Source organism: Equus caballus, chromosome X, assembly GCF_041296265.1.
Source record: "Equus caballus isolate H_3958 breed thoroughbred chromosome X, TB-T2T, whole genome shotgun sequence".
Taxonomy (NCBI): Eukaryota; Metazoa; Chordata; class Mammalia; order Perissodactyla; family Equidae; genus Equus; species Equus caballus.
In genome coordinates this window covers 140,277,161-140,297,176 of record NC_091715.1, presented here as the reverse complement: position 1 = coordinate 140,297,176, position 20,016 = coordinate 140,277,161, and positions in this window count along the sequence as shown.

Genomic DNA, 20,016 nt, shown 5'->3' with positions numbered 1-20,016 from the left:
AGTTTGTCTTTTCAGTTCTATCAGGTTTTGTCTCACGTATTTTGAAGCTCTGCTTTTAGGTGCACACACTTTTCGGATTGTTACGTCTTCTTGATGAATCATTATGTAATGTTCCAGTTTATCCACTATAATTTTTCTTCTAATGAAATCAGTTTTTTTGTGATATCAACGTGGTCACTCCAGCTTTGTAATTTTTCTTTTAATATTTTAAAATTTTTAAACATAAAATTATCTTAAATTTAAATTAAACATAAAATTAACTTTTTATTTTGGTGTACAGTTAAAGCCCACGTATAGATTCATGTAACTGCAACCACAATCAAGATTCAAAATAGTTCCTTAACTGTCTTCAAACACACACACACACAAACTCCTGTGTGCTATTCCTTTATAGTCCTATCTTCCACTTGTTGATGAAAATAATCCATAACCAATCTATAAATGAAAATTTGGGTGAGTTTATTCTGAGCCAAAATGTGAGGACCATGGCCCAGGGCCTTTCTTCCAAGGAAGAAAGGGCACCAAAGAAGTGGGGTGTACAGAGTGGTTATATACCCCCAAAGAGGATGTTTCACATATGATTGAAATGTCCCTTTAACAATAGTCACGAGACTTCTCTGTTGGCACAGCGACTGATGGACACAGCAGATAGGCCTGCTGTCTTGGTGGACACAGCAGGGTGGCAGATATGTGGTCTCAAGCTGGGTGGTCACAGGTGAACACAGTAATCAGTTCCTAGCCTAGATAGAGTTGCTTATCCTTAAGGAAATGCCAACGTGGGGGGAAGTTATACCTTTATCTTAAGGCCGTCTGGTCTTGTCTTTGGCACATAGCAAATGTTTAAGCAGATGTACAATGCATGCTCAACGGCCATGTCAGGCCCTTTTGGCAAAAACAAAGTCAGGCTGAATTAGGTTTACACCAAATGGCTTCCTCAAATACTCCAATATATCCTATCGCTTGCCATTTCTTTTGTCATTCCCACACCTAACTTTGACAGCCACTCACCTGTCCATCACTGTAGCTGTCTTTCCATGAGTGTCATATAAATGGAAGAACAGGATAAGTAACTTTTTGAGACACTTTCACTCAGAAGAATGTCTTTGAGGTTCATCCAAGTTGTTGCGTGTATCGATAGTTCATTCCTTCGTATTGCTCAGCTGTAGTTCATCGTGTGGATACACATCTACTCATCCATGGAAGGACATTTGGATTGTTTTCAGATTTTGGCAAATATGGACTTCTTTCAACAATTTAAATATATTGCTCTTTTTTCTTGTGCTAAATGAAGAAAAATCCAATCTCAAAAGGTCACATACTGTATGAGAATCTGCTATAATTCTTATCATTTTTTCTCTATATGTAACATTAGTTTTATTCTTATTGTGCTCAAGATTTTATATTTGTCTTATTTTTTTCAGTTTGAGTAATATGTGTCTTTTTTCCGCCTGTTTAGTCCTCCCTGAGCTAAATGGCTCTTTAGATATTTGTCTTTTATCAATTTTGGAAAAATTTTGGCCCTCATCTCTTCAGATATAACTTCTACCCTGAACTCTTCTCTCTTCCTCACTCGTCTCCTTCTAGAACTCCAATAACATGTACTCTCAGTCATTTGTTTTTGTCCCACCATTCTTGGATTCTCTATTCTGTTTTTTTTTTCATTCCTTTTCTTTCCCTTGAGTTTCATTTTGAGTAATATCTATTAACTTATCTCAATTTTAGTCTTTCTTTTTTTATTGTGTTTAGCCTGATGGTAATCTTATTGACAGGCACAGAGTTCTAATTCTAGCATTTTCATTTTATTCTTTCTGGTAGTTTACATTTCTATGCTGAAATTGCTGATCTCTTTATGTGTGTTATCCAACCTTTCCCCTAGATTCTTCAACATGTTAATCATAGTTATTTTAGTCATCGTTCTCATATATTTTAATCGCAGTTCTTTCTTATATAGCTAACATCTAGGTTATCTCTGAGTCCAGATCTGTTTATTGCTTTTTCTCTTGGAAATGGGTTGATTTTCTTGACTTTTTGTGTATTTGGTAATCTTTTACTGAATATCAGATATCATCTGTAGAGGAACAGTAGAGGCAGGTAGGTAAATAGCATTCATACTTAGAAATTGGCATACTTCTCCTGGCTGTTTAGTGTGTGTAGCAGGGGACGGTAGTCAATGTAGTTAGTAGATTACCCAGGTTTGGGTTATGCTGTTGCTATCAGCTTCAAAATCTTCCACCAGTGAATTGCCTTTACCTGCACATAGTGTGGGGTCTATGATGCTGGAGAGTTTCATTCAATTATATATTTGTGAGATTCATCCATTTTGTTACTATAGCTCTAGTTTCTTTATTTCACTGGTGTGCAGTATTCCATTTTATGACTATACATCAAATAATACATCCATCCTACAAATAGTTGATGGACATGTAGCTCGTTTGCAATTTGGGACTATTCTAAATAATGCTACTGTGAGCTTTCTTGTACGTGGATTTTGGTGAGTGCATGTGCACATAATTCCTAGGTATATGCCTAAGATAGCAATTGCTGGTTATAGATATTCACATTTAGTAGATAACGTCACATTGTTCCAAAGCGGCTATAATAATTTACATTTTATGTTTATTTTTTATTGAAAAATCAATTTTAGTAGAAATTATCGAAATAATTTACACAAAATAAAATTCACCCGTTTTATGTGCACAGTTCAATGAGTTTTGAAAACTGTATATGCCTATGTAACAACTACCATAATCAAGATGTAGAACATTTCTGTTACCCTCAGAAGTTTCTTTATGTCCTTTTACAGTCAATCTGCCACCATCTCTGGACCCAGGCAAAAACTTATCTGCTTTTTGGTTCTATAGATTACTTTTTCCTCTTCTAGAATTTCATTTAAATGGAGTTGTACAATTTATACTATCTTGTATTTTGCTTTTTTCATCACAATATTTTTATGATTCAGCAATATTGTTGTGTGTATAAGTACCTTGTTCCTTTTTGTTGTTAAGTAATATTCTAGTTTCGCTTATTTTTGAGATTATATAAATGGAATCATGCAGTATATATACTTTTGTGTCTAGTGTCTTTCTGTAAAGCAACCTATGATTGTGAGATTCATTCACGTTGGTAAATTGTAATTTATTTGTTCACTCTCATTGCTACATAGTATTCCACTTTATGAATAATCCATAATTTTTAAATCCATTTTAGTAATGGTGGATATTTAGAGTTCTTCCTGGTTGAGGTTATTATGAATAACTGTATCATGAAAATTCATGTGCATGTCCCACAGAAATTGCTGGGATATACTATAATAATTTCTTCAAATATAGTGAATAAATGACCTATTGTTTTCTCAAGTGGTTATAGCAATTTACACCCCATCAGTGGTGTTTGAGCATTCCTGCCACTTTATGTCCTCATCAACAGTTGGTTTATACAATTCTTTCAATTTTATCCATTGTAGTGGGTATGTTGTAGTTGTGGTGGGTATGTTGTAGTGTCTTATGATGGTATAAATTTACATTCTTATGTTTAACAAATAGGTTGATCACTGTTTTATATGCTTGTTGGCTGTTTGTATATTTTCTTTTGTGAAATATCTGTTCAAGTCTCCTGCACACTTTTATATCATTCTGTCTTTTAATTATTGATTCGTAAAAGTTATTTATAAATCTAGATGGCAGGTTTTGGTTTATTTTATGTGTTTCAAGTGTATTCTACCACTCTGTGTGTCTTAGACTGTTTGGACTGCTATAACAAAATACCACAGATTGGGTGGTTTATAAACAGTAGAAATGCGTTGACCACTGTTCTGGAGACTCAGGGTCTGAGATCAGAGTGCCAGCATGGTCAAATAAGGGCCCTCTCTGGGTGGCAGACTTTTCTTATATCCTTACATGGCGGAAGGGGCTAGGGAGCTCTGTGGCATCTCTTTTATAAGGACACCAATCCCAATCATCATGAGGGCTGCCTCATGACCTAATAAACTTCTAAATGTGCCATCTACTAATCCTATCACGTTTGTGGGTTAGGATTTCAACACATGAAATTTGGGGGGACACATACATTCAGACCAAAGCATTGCGGCTTGCCTTTTCAGTGTTTTAATGCTTTTTAAAATAATAAACAAAGTTCTTAATTTTAATGTAGTCCCATTTGTCAATCTTTTCATTTATTATTAGTGCTTTTTGGTTAGTTTTGCTTAGTCATTATCTACCCTACAGCCACAAAACTGTTCATGTATAATATCTTCCAGAAGTTTTATTGATTTGCTTTTCTCATTTAGACTTATGATGAATATTGGAGTTGATTTTTGTGTAGGTAGTGAGGTAAAGGTCAGATTCTCTTTTTCTATATGGTTTTTCATTTTCCCCAATAAGATTTATTGAATGAACCATCTATTCTCACTGCTCAGCAATGCCACTCTTGTCATAAAACATATATCCACATATGTATGGGTCTGTTTCTGTGATATCCATTGGGCTCATTGATTTATTTGGTACTTGAACAAGCATCACACTGTCTTAATTCTTGTAATTTTATAGTAAGTCTTGAAGTGACCTTTGCTTTGGCAATACATTTTTAAATTCAACACCAGAAACATGATACGTGAAAGAAAAAATTGATAAGTTAAACTTGATTAAAATTAAAATATTCTACTCTGTGCAAAACAATGTTAAGAGAATGAACATACGAGACACAGACTAGAAGAAAATCCTTTCAAACACACATATATGATAAAGGACTTGTGTCCAAAATGTAAAAAAGAACACAAAACTTAGAAATAAGAAGATATACAACCTGATTAAAAATAGACAAAAGATCTGAATCCTCACCAAAGAAGATATACATGTTTCAAATAAGCATATGAAAAGATGCTCAATGTCATTTGTCATTAGGGAGCTGCAAATCGCAACAATAATGTGGTACCTCTTCACATCTATTAACATGGCTACAATCCAAAAACTGACAATACTAAAAGCTTACAAGGATGCAGAGCAACCAGAACTTTCTCATTGCTTATGGGAGTGCAAAATGGTACAGCCACTCGTGAGGACAATTTGGTAGTTTCTTAAAAAGCTAACATAGTGTTACAAAGCTTAATATATAGGACTTAGCACTTATGCCCCTAGATATTTCCCCAACTGGTTTGAAAACTTATGTTCACACAAAAACATGCAGATGAATGTATAGCCACTTTATTCATAATAGCCAGAAACCGGAAACAACCAAGATGACCTTCAGTAGGTGAATGGATAAACAAACTACAGTACATTCATTGGAATATTATTCAGCTATAAAAAGGAATTAGATCCTGAGCTACGAAAAGACCTGGATATAACTTTAATACGTATTGCTAAGTGAAAGAAACAGTAAGAAAAGGCAAGATAATATATAATCCCAATTTTATGAAATTCTGGAAAAGGCAAAACTATAGAGGCAATAAAAAGATGAGTGGTTGCTAGGGGTTTAGGCGATAGAAGGAGAGTTGACTAGCTAAAGAGCAGGCAACTTTTAGGGTGGTAAAAATATTCCCTATGATACTTTAATGCTAGATACATGACATTATGCATTTGTAAAAGCCCACAGAACTTAGAGTACAAAGAGTGAACCTTTACGTAAATTTTTAAAAATCATTTAGGCGGTCAGGCCACCCCAGGAAGGAATGCATACTGTGACAAGACAATCTGTATTATAATTGTATGAAACAATCTTAGTGAAGAGGTTGGGGGAAAACATTCTGACCTAAATCACTTTGGAAACGAGTGGAATCTGTAAGATTAAAGGGAAAAGAAACTGCACATAAGCCCTGTACTCTAGTTGATAAAGTTGCTTCCCCTGGGAGTACAGGTTAGAAATTCTAATACTTTGATACAAGTATGCTAGAATTGAACAATTAACTAAATGAATGGCAGATGAGAGAGCCAAGTTTCTAACTGAGTGGGAGGTTATAGATAAGCAAGGGAAAGAGGCTAGAATGATTCTTGCGGTAATGATTTACAGTTGAAGACGTTAATTTGAATTCGTGTTCAGCTTAAAAGAGATACAGATAGTTTCATATATTAAATATTCATAGATATGTATATGCACAGGTTAGCATATATCACCTTGCTCTGCTAGCTGAGGGGACGTAGAAGCAATGAATCCCCAGTAGCAAAAAGCACACCTAGCAGTCAGATTTAGGTTTCTAAAACCATTCTTTAACAAATTAACCAAGGCTTCTCAGAAAAATGATTCTAGAACTGAGGCAGGAAATATATACCATAAGCCAGGGCATCTTGCAGTGCCAGAAAATAATGAAGTGATTAAAAAAACCCTACATTGATGGGGGTAGGTGAAAGGGACAAAGTAACCAACTGAAAGAGCTCCGAATAGCTAAAGCTGGAATAATTTGAACATCAAAATAAAGGCATATTGGATTACAACCTAAAGTATAAAATAAATTTCCATGAGTCTATGTTAATATAAATAATTGAATAAATAAATAAATTGGGGAGAAGAAACAAATACTCCTACAGAAGCGTTCCAAGTAATTTATGTAGACACTTTGACCTCAAGGACAGGGAGCTTAAATCTTCATTCCTTAAGTGTAGGCTGGGCACAGTGACTTCCTTTCAAAGTATGGAAAGGAGGAAACAAGAATAACTTCATAGTGGAGAAATCAGACAACCAGTACCTCAGCCAGGTGATGAAAGTCTCTATCAGTAAGTCATGTTGTTAGCATGTACCCTTGACTTGATGTGATGAGTGTGGCGCTTTAGCTCTGTGATCTTACGCCCAAAATACATAACCCCAATATAAGCATTGGGAAGACATCAGAAAAATTCCAATAGATGGACAGTATACAAAATACCTAACCAGTACTCCTTAAAACTTTCAAGGTCATCAAAAACAAAAAACAACTAGCAAAAATAAAAGCTCAGGACCAGATGGCTTCCCTGGTGAATTCTACCAAACATTCAAAGAAGACTTAATACCTGTCCTTCTCAAACTCTTCCAAAAAATTGAAGAGGAGGGGAGGCTTCCTAACTCATTCTACGAAGCCAACATTATCCTGATACCAAAACCAGACGAGGACAACACAAAAAAAGAAAATTACAGGCCAATATCACTGATGAACATCAATGCAAAAATCCTCAACAAAATACTAGCAAATTGCATACAACAATACATTAAAAACATCATACATCATGATGAAGTGGGTTTCATTCCAGGGATGCAGGGATGGTTCAACATCCGCAAATCTATCAACGTGACACACCACATTAACAAAATGAAGAATAAAACTCACATGATCATCTCAATAGATGCAGAGAAAGCATTGGACAAGATACATCATCCATTTATGATAAAGACTCTAAATAAAATGGGTCTAGAAGGAAAATACCTCAACATAATAAAGGCTGTATGTGACAAACCTACAGCCAATATCATTCTCAATGGAGAAAAACTGAAAGCTATCCCTCTAAGAACAGGAACCAGACAAGGATGCCCACTGGCACCACTCTTATTTAACATAGTATTGGAAGTCCTAGCCACAGCAATCAGGCAAGAAAAAGAAATAAAAGGGATCCATATTGGAAAAGAAGAAGTGAAACTGTCACTCTTTGCAGACGACATGATTTTATATCTAGAAAGCCCTAAAGAATCCACTAAAAAACTTTTAGAATTAATAAAGGAATACAGTCAAGCTGCGGGGTACAAAATCAACGTACAAAAATCGGTTGCATTTCTATACACGAACAATGAAGTAGCAGAAAGAGAAATTAAGAATACAATCCCATTTACAATTGCAACCAAAAGAATAAAATACCTAGGAATAAACTTAACCAAAGAGGTGAAAGATCTGTACACTGAAAACTATAAAACATTGTTGAAAGAAATCAAAAAAGACACAAAGAAATGGAAAGATATTCCGTGCTCTTGGATTGGAAGAATTAACATTGTTAAAATGTCCATACTCCCTAAAGCAATCTATAGATTCAACGCAATACCTATCAAAGTTCCAACAACATTTTTCACAGAAATAGAACAAAGAATCCTAAAACTTATATGGAACAAAAGACCCCGAATGGCCAATGGATTCCTGAGAAAAAAGAACAAAGCTGGAGGTATCACACTCCCTGATTTCAAAATATACTACAAAGCCATAGTAACCAAAACAGCATGGTACTGGCACGAAAACAGACAGTCAGATCAATGGAACAAAATCGAGCACCCAGAAAGAAACCCACACATTTATGGACAGCTAATGTTAGATAAGGGAGCCAAGAGCATACGATGGAGAAAGGAGAGTCTCTTCAATAAATGGTGTTGGGAAAACTGGACAGCCACATGCAAAAGAATGAAAGTGGACCATTATCTTACACCCTACACAAAAATCAACACAAAGTGGATTAAAGACTTGAATGTAACCATGAAACTTCTAGAAGAAAACATAGGCAGTACACTCTTTGACACCAGTCTTAGCAGCATATTTTCAAGTACCATGTCTGACTGAGAAAGGGAAACAAAAGAAAAAATGAACAAATGGGACTACATCAAACTAAAAAGCTTCTGCCCAGCAAAGGAAACCATCAACAAAATGAAAAGACAACCTAACAATTGGGAGAAGATATTTGCAAACCATATATCAGATAAGGAGTTAATATCCAAAATTTACAAAGAACACATACAGCTCAACAAACAATAAAAAACAAACAACCCAATTAGAAAATGGGGTAAAGATCTGAACAGAGGTTTCTCCAAAGAAGATATACGGATTGCCAACAGACATATGAAAAGATGCTCAACATCATTAGCTATCAGGGAAATGCAAATCAAAACTACAGTGAGGTATCACCTCACTCTGGTCAGAATGGCTATGATGAACAAGACAGGAAACAACAAATTTTGGAGAGGATGTGGAGAGAAGGGAACCCTTGTACACTGCTGGTGGGAGTGCAGACTGGTGACGGCACTATGGAAAGCAGTATGATGTATCCTAGGAAATTAAGAATAGATGTATCATATGATCCAGCTATCCCACTGCTGGGTATTTATCCAAAGATCTTGACACGAAGGCATAAGATACATGCACCCCTATGTTCGTTGCAGCATTATACACAATAGCCAAGACTTGGAAGCGACCTAGGTGCCCATCAAGGGACAAATGGATAAAAAAGATGTGGTATTTATACACAATGGAATACTTCTCAGCCATAAGAAATGATGAAATCCAGCCATTTGTGACAACATGGATGGAGCCTGAGGGTATTATGCTGAGTGAAATAAGTCAGAGGGAAAAAGTCAAATACCATATGATCTCACTCATAAGTAGAAGATAAAAACAATGGCAAACAAACACATAGCTACTGAGAATGGATTGGTGGTTACCATGGGGGAAGGCTTGGGGAGGGCAAAAGGGGTGATTAGGCTCACATGTGAGGGGATGGACTATAATTAGTTTTTGGGTGGGGAACATGATGTAATCTACACAGAATTGGAAATATATTATGATTTGCATCCAAAAGCTATATAATGTTATAACCCAATGTTACTGCAATTAAAAAAGTAAATAATAATAATAAAAGATTAGAACAGTTGAGAGGAGTAGGAGAGAGGGCTGATTCATGACAAATCAAAGGATCATTGAGTGGTGCTGGCACTGGGGACAGATTTGTTGTGCTGCTGATTTGCATGATTGTGGAATTTTCTTCAGCAGCACTCACCAAGTTTTGTCTAAGTTGTGTCCAAGAGAACAAGATTTTTTTGTTGATTGATGCAAGGAAGAATTTCTGGGAAAACTCAGTAGAAGGTCATACATGCAAGATGCTGGTGAAAGAGTAATTCAAGTGATTTGCTGTTGGGTCCAGCCTTGAAATGAAAGAAAGTAACATGAGGCAAGCCCAAGAGACTAAGAGACAATGGAAGCATCAATAAATAAGAGCACTAATTTCAAAGAACAAGTGGAGTAGAAGTAATCGTTTAAATACTAGAAGAATAATAGAAAAAGGACAGAAATTAGAGATACTATAAGATTTGTGATGTGGGAGCAATTATGCATAAGATTCAGAGTGTGACTAAGGGCATAGATTACTCAAGTAAAATAGGAGAGAAGGTCATAGGGATTGTGCAGGTCAAATACTATGATAGATACATTATCAGCACCAACAATGAAATACTGAAGATGATGGAAGGACATAAAAAGTGTGGGCTTAGCATTGTTTTTGAATCAATGTGGGGAGGCCAGAAGGAGACCAATGTAAGACTAGTGAGGGCAGAGGGTGATATAGATAGGTGGCATGAACCTCAAATGGCAAGGAGTTGTGTGCACACAGAGGAGGAATAGTTTCAAAGTGGCATTGAGGAGATGAGATAATTCTGATTGTGTCTCTCAGTTGCATAATGTATGGAAATATGTGCATGCTACACTTCAGAGGAAAGTTAATGAGGTAGTGTCTTTGACATCAACTCCAACTTGCTTAAGGTAAGGAGAAGGGGAGAATTTTCTGTTAAGAGATTGAGGATATAGGAACATTTGTTTCCGATAAAAGGAAGGATTGAAAGGCCGTGGGGGAAAGGTTTTAGAAGGGCAAGATAGTCCTGAGAATATATCTCTGGGAAGGAAAGGATGCCTAGAGTAGCGTGGGCATGAACTCCGGAGAGCATTCACTCTTTTTTTCAACAAATATTTTATTGAGTTGCTACCATGTACCAGGCACTGTTCTATGGCCCAGAAATAGAGATAAAGTCTCTGTACTAATGAAGCTTATATCTAGTGGGGGAAATAGAAAATAAACAAATAAATATACAATATAATTTTCAGTAGTGGTATATCCTATAGGAAAAATAGAGGGGCTGGCCTGGTGGCTGAGTGGTTTAGGTTTGTGTGCTTCGCTTCAGCGGCCCGGAGTTTCATCAGTTCAGATCCTGGGCAAGACTTAGCACAGCTCATCAAGCCATGCTCGGGTGGCATCCCGCATAGCAGAGTTGGGGGGACCTACAACTAGAATATACAATTATGTATTGGGGGAATTTATGGAGGAGGAGGAGGAAGAAGAAGAAGAGGAAGAGGAAGAAGAGGAAGAGGAAGAGGAAGAAGAAGAAGGAGGAGGAGGAGGAGGAGGAGGAGAAAAGACTGGCAACAGATGTTAGCTCAGGTGCCAATCTTAAAAAAAAAAGGAAGAAAAATGGAACTGGAAAGGGATAGAGAGAAATGAGGAAGGAATGTGCAGTTTTAGTTAAGAGTGATGAGGGAAAGTTTCTCTGAAGTGGTGACACAGGGCTAGAATCATAAAGAAAGGGAGGGAGTGAGCCAAACTGATGTATGGAGGAAGAGCATTTATGACAAAGGGAAGAACAAGGGCAAAGCTCCCAAGGCAGGAGCATGTTGGGTGTTTTCAAGGAACAGTAGGAAAATCAGTATAACTTGATATGAGTAGTGGAGAGGGAAAGTAGAAAGAGGTGAGATTCAGAGGTAGCCAGTGGTCAAATTAAGTAGATCCTTATAGGTCGTGGCAAGTACTTTGGATCCAATGAAAATCCACTGGAAAAATTTGAGAATAGGGTGATAAAACCTGACATATTTAAAAACAACTCACTCTGGCTGCTGTGCAGAGAATGGGTTGTAGGGTCAGGAGAGGAAGCAGAGAGATAAGAGGCTATTCATTGCAGTCATGCAGGCAAGAGATGATGGTTTAGACCAGCCTGTGGGCAACGGAGGTGGTAAGAAGTGGTTAGAGTCCGAATCGGTTCTGAAATGAACTGGATAAGCTGGTAGTTTGAATATAGGGTGTAGAAGAGAGAAATTAAGGTGTAGATGTGGATTGGGTATGGGGGGATTTAATACGGGGTATGTAAGAGAGACAAGTGCTTGGTCTAGTGTTCCTCTCTTTCTTCACTGATTCCCTTTTGGGCTGTTTTGTTCACTGTTGTATTCCTAGCACCTAGAACAGTGCCTGGTACATAGACGGTGCTCCATAAATTTTGAATGAATGAATAACGAGTGGTTTCACTGGAGAGATAGGTGAAAATGCGTGATTGGTGTAAATGGTATGAGAGAATGAGAAGTAAGGAAATTGAGACAGTGATACCGAAAATTACTGACATGAGTTACTATAAAGGCAAAGAGAGAAATTGGGAACAAGTTGGAGGGGATGTCAGGTCAAGGGAGGGCTTTCTTTTTCTTAATGATGGATGATGTTACATCTTTTTCTTAAAATTATTATTCTGTAAGGGATGAGCCAGTAGAGAGGAAAAAGCTGACAAGTGTGGGAGAGATAAGAAAGTCCCCAAAGTAAAGTCCTTGAGCAGGAGACAGGGAATGGGATCAGTGGCACATATGGAAGGGATAGTGATATATGGGAGCATAAACACCCCTGGTAATGAGGGGAAAGATAGAGTGTATGACAGAGATTCAGGTAGATTAGTCTCAAAGATATCAGGAGGATGAGGTCTTCTGATTGTTTTGCTTTTTCTGATAAAATAAGAAGCACAGCCATCTGCTGAGGATCTGGGAGAAGAGTTATTGGAGATTTAAGGAGAAAAAAGAAACTAAAGAAGTAGATGTTTCAGAGAGTGGGAGAGTAAATTGGTTTGGCAAATGTAAGAGGATCATGGGGCATTTGAAGAGTGTTGAGGGAAATTTAAAGAGAGACTAGTCAGGCATAATTACGCATTTTTCTCCAGCAATATTTAGCTGCTCATTTGCAGGCAAAGAGATGGATTCAACCAGGGTTTATGTTTTTCTAGGCAGTTACAGCAGAGTAAGAGAGAGCCAAGTGTGTTGAGGGCACATACCTGAGAATGATTATAATGATTTTAATTATGGACGATGTATGTAATCCAAGGAGGATAAGAAAAGAAGTAAGAACATGAAGGTGATGATGGGCAATTTAAAGGTGGTAAAATCAAGGGATTAGAGATTAGGAGGGTAGAAGAGTTGACAGTATGAAGGTACTGGATGAAAAAGGTTGGAAAGATGTGGTCAGCTAGTTATTTGAGATTATGAGTTTACGTAAGGACAAGATTTAGGATATGACCATTGGAATGAGTGACTGGATTAGGGTGGAGCTGAGGCTCATCGGAGGGCAAGAGGTCAAGGAATTGACTTGTAGCTTATAGTGACCAAAGATTGCTATATATCAAATGTAATGCTTAATGCTACACATGAATTATACCATTGAATTCTCGTAACACTCCTATATGGCAGTGTTATCATTATCAACGTTTTATAGATGAGAATGTTGAGTCGAATCACTCACCCAATATCAGATTTCTATGTGGTATATCAAGAATTGGAACTAAGATCTTTCTGACTCCAAAACCTTTCATAATGACAGTGCTTTGAGGCTGGGTGGAATTAGATGGCCTCAAATGAAATTGGTGACAAATTGAGGCAAAGAAATGGCAGCATGGGCTTTGTAGCATCTGGCTGGCAGCACTTGGGATGCCTCTGTTCAGGTAAAGTTCTGGCAGATAGCGCCTCGTGGCATCCAAGCAATGGAGTTGAAAACAGAGGGTCAGTATCTGGTAGTTTCTAGGCACTGAGGTAAAGAAGTTTTAGGAATTCTAATAGGAGACTGTGTTGTATCAGCGCCTTGTACATAATAGGTGTGCAAATATTCATGATAAAATGAATTTGTATTTGGGCAAGATCTAACAGCAGACTCATCGTGGTAGCAGGTCTTTAGCCAGGCATTTTATATATGTTATATTATTTAATCTTTAGTATTCTTAGAGGATGAGTATTATTATCCCTGTTTTACATTGAAGAAGGAGATCTTTAAAGCTTAACACTAGCTTTCGGTAGTTCTAAGTAGTCTCTTGATCTAGTGGGTTCCAAAGCCCATCCTACAGTCTATCCCCTATACTATCTTACCTCATTTATGGATGTGATTTTTTCAAAATAATATTCATTTATTTATTCATTAACTCCGCATTACTTATCAGGTACTCTTCTATGCATTGGGCATACATCTGTGATTAAAACAAGCAAATTCCTTGTCCCCATTGAGCTTATATTCTACTTGGGAAACAGACAATAACAAAAAACATAAAATATATATTAGAAGTGCAAAGGAGAAAAAATAGAGCAGGTATCTGCATAGGAACTATCCGAGATGTGTGAAGGATTGAAATTTTAGATAGGGTAGTCAGGGAAGGCCTCAATGGGAAAGGTGATATTTGAATACAAACCTGAAGTGAGAGAAGGAAGAACCTATCTGGAAACTGGATGAAAGAATATTATAGGTAGACGCAATAACAAGTGCAGAGGCCCTAGAACGGGAGCATGCCTGGCATATTCAATGAGCAGCAAGGAGGCCATAGTGGTTGAAGTGGAGCGAGTGAGAAGAGGGTAGTAGAGGATGTTAGCTAGCTGTTGGGGGATTAGATCATGTAGGTCCTTGTAGATCTTCATAAGCCTTTTGAAATGGGAAGTGATTGGAGGGTTTTGAGCAGAGGAGAGACATAGCTTACTTAACACTTTAAAAGTTCACCTTGTCTGCTGTATAGAGAACAGACTGTAAGGAAACAAGGGAAGAAGCAGCAAGACCAATTTAAGAGGGTTTTACAACGGTCTCAGCAAGAGCTGCTGAGCCAGAGTCATAACAGCAGAAATGATGACCAGTGGTTTTATTCTGTATATGTTTACTCTTGAATGGAATGCCAATGAGACTTACTGATGGATTGGATGTGGGATGAGAGTAAAAGAGGAGTCAAGAATAAAAACTTAGAACAAATGGAGGGGTGGAGTTCAATTATGTGAGATGAGAAAGACTACAGGAGGACCAGGTCTGTGTGTGTGTGTGTGTGTGTGAGTGTGTGTGTGGACATGGAAATCTGGACCTCAGATTTGAACATGTTAAGTTTAAGATGCTTCTCAGACATCTAAGTGCAGATACGGGTTGCAGGAGAGATCCGGGATGGAGATATTAATATGTAAGTCATCAGTTTATAGATGATATTTCCTTACTCTTTGTTCCTTGTATCCTCTTTTAGCTTTTAAGTGGAGTGAATTGGTTGAGTAACCATTTGCTGTTTTGGCTGCGCAATCACATATTATGGTGGCTTGAGCATGTGTTCTGATTATGTGCTCATACACCATGGATAATCCATTGTAACAGCAAGATTATCTGAGCGTGCCCAAGGGCTGTCTCCTCATATTTTATCGCCATCTGCTCCTACCACAGGCATTTGCTATTGTGCCCATGGTTATCTGAATATGTTCATTGGTTGTAAGCTCATATGTCGTTAGAGTTTATCCATGTGCTGTCCTTATATGAGCATACACCATGGTTGCCTATGTTTACAATGTGGTCTTGCTTCTTTATACTAACTTTAAAACTAGTCTTTGTTTAAATTCTGCTCATGCAGCATAGTTGTTTGAAGATCCATGTCATTATATGATGTTCCTTTGCTGTAATTTCCAGTTTATTCACCATGGATGGGTGTACTATATCCGTTTGTTCATATGTTATAGATAGCTACTTATTCACCACGGTCATTGGTACTCGAAAGATATCAGTTCTTCACTGTGGCCACTTACATCTATATCTCACCTCTCTGCTCCATTGAAAAACATTTGAGCATGTCTGCCTACTCTTGCACCACAGCCTTCTGTTCCTGCATCATGGTGTTCTACTCCCCTAGCATGGCCATCTGTTCTTAAACCATGTTGCTTAATTCCTGTATCATGGTTGCCATGATGCATACAGTGTGTGTGCACACATCACGGTTAAGGACTAATATACCAAATATCTCTTCACATGTTTCTGTTCATTTCTGTAAAATGACCGTCAACTTACAGCTCATGAATCATGAATGTCACAGCATTAGATTGATCATAAGACATTGCTGTTTTTGTGAAACAAAAATTGTCAAATATGGCAATTTTTTATGATGCAGGCTAATAATACATCTATTTCTATCTATAATGTGGACAATGCTTCGTGTCAGAAGTCCGTCTTCTTCGTTATCGTAGTTTTCTATGCCTGTATCAGATTGTGTTGGGGCTCCTGTAGCTGATGTATTACATTAAGAATATGCTGATTATGACCTGCTGAATGAGGAGGCACAAGCCACCCATACAGGGCTGGCAGGTACTTCCCTCAGCCTCCAAGTTCCAACTTTAGGGAAGTGAAAACCCCAGGGTCACTTTGATTGAAGGCACAGTTTCAATACACCCACGCAAAGGAAGTAAAGTCACGAGATTTATTACTCACAGATCCCACAATGGGGCAGAGGGGTGCAATGAGCTGGGGGAAGGGCAGTTCTCCATGCCAGGTCATGAGCAAGCAGGAGATAGAGAGCAGGGTAGCAAGCACCTATTACTTGTAATGTGGTTGGGGCAGAGGTCACTAACTTTTCACAGGCTTAACTATAAGTGGTTATTTTAAAAGGTGCCCCGAGAAAAGCAAAGCAGGAACTTGTGGTGGAAATCCTAAGCTCCAGTCCTTATCTAAATGTCCAGACTCTGGGTGTGAGCAGGGTTCTCGTACTGTAATGCCTGGGCAGCAACTCAAAATAGCTGTTTTCCCATCACACAGATTCAAGAAGACAATCTAGTATAGATCCTAGTGGCTGATTTTTTGGGGATGAGATCAGTTTAGAAAGACTTGTTCTTCATCTTCTCATCAACCAGAATACCTCTCCAGCCTGCATCTGTTTTACATATTAGTCTCTTGCATAAACCTTCCTTAGAAAAAAGTTTCACATCTTTCCGTTCCTTCAGAAAGTTAAAACACTGACATGGCTGAAAAAGAGCATGGTGTTGGCTCAGAGTTAGGTCTCCTTCAAGTGGTCAATGTTTCAGATTCAAAGAAGCCATAAGGTTTAGAGATAGCAAGCAAGTGCCACTTTACACTGTTTTCTTAATCCCATTTCTTGGGTAAACCTCCACCAGTCCAGAGTTCATAAAAGAATCTTGCATATAGGCAACTCTAAATCACATAATCCTATCGGCGTAATTTGCTGACCTGTTAGGGACTTCTGTACCGGGAGCTTAGGCTTGGATTTATTTTTTATGTTGTGGCCCCTATATGGGGCGGCTTTGTCCTCAACTCTCTTTGTGGGGAAACATTGCATTCCTATTCAAGAGCCATGGTGTCTCATCATTCAGCATTTTCTCAACCTGATTCAGGGGAAACAGTTCATCTACCCCAGGCCCTTGATCTTTTGGAAAATTGCTCAACTGTATCAAGATGAGAATCAATCCCAAAAATGCTATAAAGAGGCTCCAGGTCTTAATATTCTACGATTGTCTACAACATTACACAGTTAACTATGGCAAAGGCATTTGTGATGGTAAAAATCAAATGGGAGTGGGGGGAAATAAAATGAAGACATGAGAGATTATTTTAAGCTCTTGGATTATACGAGGTAACTGAGGCTGAGAGAAGTGCTGTGACTCATCTAGTCATGGGAAGACAGGCAAAGAGCTGGAACTGTAACCTAAGACTTCTTTACACTGCCCTTTCTTAGATGGGCTATGGTACATTCAAGTGAGGGATATGCTTGGGGTGAATTTCGGTGGCATTGATGAATTAGGGAAAGGGGACTGTCACATTAGTCATTTAGTAACTGGATACCAAGGAAGTAAAATGACTCTAATAGTGTTGAATAAAATCTTTTTTTAAAACCTCTTCTTCCCCCGTCCCTTTGTCTTCTACTCCTTTCCCCTTCCTCTTTCCCTGAACAGGGATCTCACAGGTCTCTGCAAGTTGGTGCCTAAGAAGATGATAATCACACAAATGAGTCACTTCTGCATGATCAGCCTTGGTCTTCTCTTCCTGATTAATATTCTTCCTGGAACAACTGGCCAAGGGGAATCAAGACGACAAGAACCTGGGGACTTTGTGAAGCAGGATATTGGCGGGTAAGAGCCTTTAACTCCTAGAACAAAAGAAGGCTGTGATAAATTCTTGCCTTAGACCAAAACTTTTTATTTTTTTCTCAGATGAACTCAAGTACTCTGGTCCCTGATATTCAGACATTGCACTGTATTTGGAAAAACATCATCAGCTCAGACTCTTAAGGTAGAAAGAGATCTCAAAGTTCTTCTTGGGCAACTCTCTAGCCCGTGTTTGAATTCCCTCTTAGCATTTTAAAAGCAGTTCTCTCCAGCCATTTGCTCTCAATTTTCTCTTTTCTCCCTTGGATCTTCAATGTGTCTCTTTATTGGTTCTGTCCCATTAGCACTTAAATGTAATTAAGAATCTCTCAACTTAAATTTAAAGATTTTATTTTTTTCCTTTTTCTCCCCAAAGCCCCCCCAGTGCATAGTTGTATATTCTTTGTTGTGGGTCCTTCTAGTTGTGGCATGTGGGATGCCACCTCAGCGTGGCTCGACGAGCAGTGCCATGTCTGCACCCAGGATTCGAACCAACGAAACACTGGGCTGCCTGCAGTGGAGCGTGCAATCTTAACCACTCGGCCATGGGACCACCCCCTCAACTTAAATTTAAAAATATTCCTTCCAGGGGCCAGCTCCGAGGCCTAGTGGTTAAGTTTGGTGCACTCTGTTTCAGCTGCCTGGGTTGGGTTCCCAGATGCAGACCTACACCACTCATCAGCAGCCATGCTGTGGTGGCAACCCAAATACAAAATAGAGGAAGACTGGCATAGATGTTATCTGAGGGTGAATCTTCCTCAGCAAAAAAACCAAAACAAACAACCAAACAAAACTTCCCTCCAGATAGTACCTTAAATCTTTCCTTCTCTTCACAGTCATGCTTCTTGAAGAAGGAGTTTTCTTTATTGTCTCTACTTACCCACTGCTTGTTTTTCCACCACTGCTGTCTGATTTCCAACTCCATGACTCTAAGGCAACTTCTGCAACCAAGATGACCAGTGTTGACTCTGTTGCTAAAATGAACACTTGTTGGTTCTTATGTTACTCAATTTCTTTAGTAGCATGTAGCAACATTCAACATTGTTGACTTTTCTCTTCTTCCTTAACTACTTTTTATTATGAAATAAAACATATATATAAAAATTGCATAAAATATAAATGTATAGTTTAAGAATAATTCTTTCTTTGACTTCAGAGACATCATAATTCCCTGGTTCTTAGATTAGGTTCTCTAGAAGCAGGGCCTGAGACAAGGATTCTCAAGCAAATGGATTCTTGAGAGAGTCCTCTCAGAGAAACTTGTAAGGAAGTAAGAGAGGTGAGATGGGGAAGGGGAAGAAGTAAAGCAAAGGTGCGATTTTACTTGAAGTGTAGCCTCCATTTGACCTCATGGGGAGATTTGGAGTGTGAATGGCACTCCAGATTTGGCCCACCTTGAGCCTAGGGGCCTGGGCTTTTGTAGCCTCATCTCAATCAGTCATTGCCTGTGAGCTGACTGGTAGAAGACATAACTTCTCAGGCATTTTAGGGTGAGGTGGCTCCCTTAGGTCAATGGTAATAATCAGAATTAGCTGGGGGATGGTTTCATTGGCCCGGGAAAAGAGATCTGGACATATTACTAACAGTAAATAGTATAATTGGTTTTCCTCACGGTTTTATGGCTATGCTTTTTAGAATATTTTCCACAATATTACATAGCTCTATCAGAGGCCTTTGTGATATGAAGATCTTTTGCAGTCTCTTTGGTAATCTCCCTCTTTCTTTGTTCATTTCTCAGGTGTTGGTGTTTTTCTTTGTTTTGTTCTAGGTGCTCCTCTTACCATATAGACTGTAAGTGATTTCATCCATCTCTGTGACATTGTTACCTTATATATATGCCAACGACTCTTGTCTGAATTGCCGTTCCTTGAGAATCAGACCTCTAAATCCAACTATCTATTGGACAGGTCCACTTGGCTGTTCCGTAAACTCCTTAAACTAAGCATGTCCAAAGTAGTCTCATCATTTCCATCTCCCTCCTCCACTTTAAAAACAACAACAAAAACCAAACAACAAGCAAACATAACATGCTCCTCTTCCATCTCTCTTTGTTTCAATCAACGACACCACCATACAGCCCATTGCTCAAGCCAGAAACTTGGAATCATTTTTGCCAGTTTTCTACCCTTCGCTCTCCAGATTGA